This window comes from Primulina huaijiensis, chromosome 10 (assembly GCF_012295235.1).
Source record: "Primulina huaijiensis isolate GDHJ02 chromosome 10, ASM1229523v2, whole genome shotgun sequence".
Taxonomy (NCBI): domain Eukaryota; kingdom Viridiplantae; phylum Streptophyta; class Magnoliopsida; order Lamiales; family Gesneriaceae; genus Primulina; species Primulina huaijiensis.
The window spans coordinates 18,886,472-18,892,743 of NC_133315.1; positions in this window are offsets into that span (position 1 = coordinate 18,886,472).

A 6,272-nucleotide genomic window follows, 5' to 3' on the forward strand; every position below is an offset into this window, starting at 1 on the left:
TATGCTAAGAGTATTATTTTTTATTGTGAATATGAGTAGGATTGACTCGTTTTACAGATTAAGATCCGTGAGACGATCTCACATGAGATCTACTCATAAAAAATAAAGAATACTTATTTTTTTTTATTATCATAAAATAAATATAGAAGACTTAGTTTGTCTATTACGTACGACCCGATCAAACATTTATAACTACTTTTTACTTACCCCAACACGTACCAAATCCATCGGTAATAATAATATTTTTCTTTTATTCGAGAAATCATATGCACATGCACTTATTTAGGATATCTCCAACCTTTAAACGTCATTTTGGTGCAAAGGTTATTCTCCAACAGAGCTGAATAGCGCAGCTCCATTTCCTTTATGCGCCAATTTGGCCCAGAGCCCTATTTTTTTAAAAAAATTTTTGTTTTTTTAATTATAAATGTTAATATTAAAAATTATAAATATTATTTATATAATAATAATATATTATTTTAATAATTAGATATCTTTAAATAATAATATATTCAATAATATATTTAAAATAATTAAATAAATCAAATAAAAAAATATTCTGAGAATATTTCTTTTTTAAAGTAAGATTTGAAGTAGATGGGTTGGAAATGAATATTGTATTTGGTGCAGAAACTGCACTATTTTAAAATAAAATTGCTTTAAAATAGAGTTTTGGGTTGGAGATGACTTTATACGAATATATATAAATTAGTTTTTTATTAGATGTATTTATTAATTTTTATAAAACTATGTAGAGATTAAGATTAAGAACTTCGGATATGACTCTTTATAAGATTTTTATAACGAGTTAGAATGATTATTTAAATAAGAAAAATTTCATGTTATTTTTTTATGTTAAAACACAGATCAATCAGGATTGTTGGATTTACCGTAACTGTTTGGTTCGTGATATGAGACAAATAATGTGAAGATAATTAATATTTTTCAATAATAAAATATATAAAATGATATTTAATATAATGTTTGATTTGATTGATTAATTTGATTAAATTTGAGATAATGTGATATTATCGTTTTGTCTTTTTTGAAAATATTAATAGNGATAGTTAATATAATGTTTGATTTGATTGATTAAATTTGAGATAATGTGATATTATCGTTTTGTCATTTTTGAAAATATTAATAGAATATTTATAATATTATTTATTAAGAGTTATATTGTAATTTCAATTCAATGATTTGATTGATGTGAAATAAATGATTGGTAAATGGATAAATAATACGGTGCATCGGACATGAGATTAGATTGAATAAAAATATGGATACATAATAACGTGAACCAAACGGTAGGGTATTACACTCACTGCAGTGTCGATTTTTTCGATTTCGGTTAATTGCCCACTCTATTGACGATTGGCATGCCGTAACGACGCTTAAGATCGAACGGACCATTGATTTCTAGCTAGCTTTACTATTTACTTATTATCTCTACCAACAAAATAATTATTGAATCTAATTGTTGATGACCTTATCCCATATTTCAATTTTATTCCATGATTTTTTTGATAATTATTGTTCAATTATATTAGTAAAGAATGTAGCCTAGGATTGTAGGCTGCGGTATGATTGAGAGTGCCAACTCAAATAAGTTGGATTATTACATATTAAATGCTAAATAATATGTTCCAAATCTTGACTGAATTAGGGTTACTGTTTTTTTATTACCAATTATTGTTTATACAGCATAAGCATATATTTCTGAATTCTTATAATTTGAACTATATTATATCTAATTTCATAAATCATGCTAATAGTAATTAATAGTTTTTATCGTCATCTTAGAATTTGGTTTGCTGGACATTTACTACAATGTAACAATTCAGTTGTTACGTCTCAGTCAGATATTGCTTCCTACATTCGGGGTAAGAGTAGGTCTCTTGTGAGACTGTCTCACGAATCTTTTTATGTGAGACGGGTCAACCCTATCGATATTCACAATAAAAAGTAATACTCTTAACATAAAAAGTAATATTTTTTTCATGGATGACCCAAACAAGAGATCGGTCTCACAAAATACGACCTGTGAGACCGTCTCACACAAGTTTTTGCCTCGGGTAAATAATAAATTATATCACTGGCTAAACTTTATTGTTTATATTTCAATATATTTAAGGTTACGATTTTATATCTCTTTTTTTAAAAAAAAAACACTCTTGATTTTAATATTGAATATCAATATATTTTACAGGTTAAAATCACAAAGTTCAATCGGCTTACAATTAATTAACTCACTAAATAAATACTCAATCTGATATTGTTCAGAACAATTATTTAAAATTAAATCTCTATTTTTTATTATGCTAGATTAACATGTATAGTTTCTAAAATATATGGTTCAAATTTTGTAATGAAATTAAATTAGGTTTAAACCACGAGTAGTTTGAAAAACAAACGTGGACAATTTTAGGTTTTTTGAAAATTTTTGGACACACACACACACACACATTAAATTTAAATTATATTTTGTGGCCAAAATATTTATTCTGTGGAGCATCATTTTAATCGTGATTATATATTCACGATTAAAATGATGCTCCACACAGAATAAATATTTTGGCCACAAAATTTAATTTGAATTTATTACACATTAAATTCATAATTNTATATATAAACTTTTTTTTATGATGTCAAATTTAGTATTGTATTAATTACGGATATCGTTATCATATTGAGTGTATATTTAATGACCGCCCCCATCAATTTCTAATTTTATTGATTATGGGTTTAAAAATATTTATATATTTTTCATTTCCCTTTTAATTTTTACTCTTGCTTCCTGTAAAATTTTTAAATTTTTTTTTAATCTCTGACCTCTATTTTCTAGCTTCATCCCTGACCGTAAGTAGAATAGCCGAACTTATTTAGAGAATTTAATATGGTCTTGATTATTGATGAGCAACTAAAATAAATTCGAGCACACAAACAATGCAAAAGCAGTGACAGAAATGATTTAGAGGCGCGATTCAGTGAGAGAAAGGATCTAGAAGCGCGATTTCATTTGGTATCCCCTATATTTAATTGTTATTGACATTTATATTCATAAATTGAACATGTTTATTAGTCAAGAATTATTAATTTTTCATACTCTCTTTCCCAAATGATAAGAATAAATTAATCTGTTAATATTGATCCCAGTATCTTTATTAAGAATCAAATATCCAATAAAATAAACAATATAATAATTATTTCAATGGAGTTATAGGCCTCTCGATTTCTATAAATAACAACGATGTATTTTCTTGTGATCCTATTTAAAATATCATCTCCCGAGTGATATAATTCAAATAAATATAACAATTCAATTATTGATCAAATAATTGAAAACAATAAATTCAAGAAAACACAAATAAACAATGAAGCAAATCGAATACGTAAATCAATAATTCAAAAATATAGTTTTAATCAAATTACGTGGCTCTATAAAAAAAATTAAATTAGTTCACGACGAAATAATATGCATAACTAGACACCTTTTTCAACATCAAAATAATCAAATAAAGAACTAAGAAAAAGATAAGATGAAAGATTGAATATGAATGAGCGACTCTTTCCTCGAAAGATGTGTTCTTCGTAGTCGTTCTTTGTTCTTGTTCTTTACGTATTTTCTTTCATAATTTTTGTATTGGTGTGCGGCCCTCAATGGACTCCCAAGGCTAGGGCTACATCTTTTATATTTGCCAAAAGTCTGCATCTAGTTATTAAAATTGAACAAAATATAATAAATGATTTGATCCTTCAATGTCACAACAAACAAAATTTACGTATACAATCCTCTTATTTCGACTAAACTTAAACAAATATTAAACAACCGTTAATATCGAGAAAAAAAAAAACTTATCCCATGTATTTATTTGAAAAATCGTTGCATAAATTTTAAAAATGGATTTTCTGAAAATCCAAAATTTATCTAACATACATGCACTGATGCACGTAGTATGTGTTTCTATGATCTATCACTAGCATATATAAACACACGCTACTTCTATGAAAATGGCAAAAGCTCACGACATTCATGAGTAGGAGAGAAATATCGTATTATATTGAAAATCATATGTTATATATCATATTGAAAAATAACGGTATAATAAAATATATATTGATTTTTCATCAAAATTTTTCGTCATACCGAAATTTTTTATGCGAATAACTAACATACCATTATACTGAAATTTTGTGGTATATCGAGATTTTCGTACGATATCGATATATAACATTTTATACTAAAAAAATCCTTATTTTTTTTAAATTTATTACTTTATTATTTAAAAATATTTATATTTTTAAATTTCTATATATTGTTTCGGTATATACCGAAATTTTTCAAATTTCATATCATTGTCGTATCACGTTATCATATCATACCGAAATATTCAGTATACCGAAAATTTCGATAAATTCAGTATTTTTTGGTATGATATCCTCAATATATCAAAATTACAGTTTTTTTGTCCAAACCCTATCAAAGTTTTAAGATATCCATTGTGGTTGATTAGTCATATTCGTGGGAATATTATTATTATTATTATTATTTTTTGCGTGGAAACTCATGACCACAATTGATGCTTGATTTTATGATACATTTTGATCTCAAAGAGATGCTGTTAATTTTAAGTAATTTGTATATGCTAGAAATCTGAGTGATTTTTTTTTTCCCCAAAAGCTAACGGTCGACATGCAATAATTACTTATATTGGATAGAACAATCGAATCGTGACATTTAAGTTGTTATACAATTTAAAAGATTTGACATGTTCCATTATCACCAATTATAGCTTTTAGAAAAACGACAAGCATTCGGTCCTACAATTGATATCAGAGTCAATGTCACGAGTTCGATTCTTATTATATTGATGGTAATGAGTGCAATTATTTAATTGAAAGATTGTCGGGATGCAATAATCGTCTTTATTGAGTAAAACAATCGAAACATGACGATTGAACAATTATATAGTTTAACAGATTTGAAATACCACAACACAAATTATAGCATAAAGATGAACCTGCAATTGTAGTAGAAAATTTCGTCTCAATTATGATGATTCAAGGTTTAGTTCAACCTATCTCGAAGATAATATTCTCGAAGATAATATCTTCGGGATAGATCTAATATCCACAATGTTTCAAGATCTGTTTGTGTGAGATTAAACATGAATCTCACGTGTTTAAACCAATAATGATCATTCAATTTATAACGATGCTAATACAATATCATTATCCGTGAATTAATTCGTGAGTTTTTACTAAAATAAGTATGACGAGAAATGGTCAAATTCTTGTACCTTTCCATTATGTTACTCTAGTCTACAAATCCAAGAAAACTCGTTTTCATAATTGTGACTGAAAAAAAATATATAAAGAGCTGATTAATAATTGGCTATAAAATAAATTTTCAGATTATATTTAATATTGGAGAGCACATTTCTGAATTCTGGTTAACTAATTTTTTTTTTAATTTTTAGCCACCGTAAATATACAAGGCTTGAATATATATAAAAAATAATAATGATATTTGTTGTGAAAAAGTAAAAATTTACGGTAAAAAATAAAAATCTCAAACTCTTAAAATTATCACACTGCACACTTTATAATATTTTTCTCTCAACTCAATTGTGATTTTCTTCACAAATGAGAGATCTATTTATAGAAATTTTTTACAAATAATCCAAAAATAAAATGCATCATTACCTACATCATCACACACTAATTTTCAATATTCAACACCTAATTTTACCTAATTTTCAACATTCAACATTCACATTTTCAACACAAATATTTAACACATTTTTAAATAATTTTTCAACACTCCTCCTTGTGATGATGATCATAATGATTGTATACATTACGTGTTTTTATACTGCCTCGTTAAAAACCTTACTAGAAAAAACCCATTGGGATAAAAACCATAGTAAGGGAAAAAGAGTGCAGTCACGTAAACTTCCCCTCATGTTGACACGAACAATTCTTCACAAATTTCGTAGATTGCGCATCCCAATATTATATATGTGCTTTCTGAATATTGTCGTAGGAAGTGCCTTTGTGAAGAGATCTGATGAGTTTTCACTTGATTGAATGTGACGAACATCAATACATTTATTCTTCTCAAGCTCCTTGGTGAATGCGAAGAACTTAGGAGGAATATGTTTAGTTCTGTCGCTTTTTATGTATCCTTCTTTCATTTGAGCAACACATGCAGCATTATCTTCATATAGTATCACAGGCTTCTCGTCGAATGATAATCCGCATGAGATTTG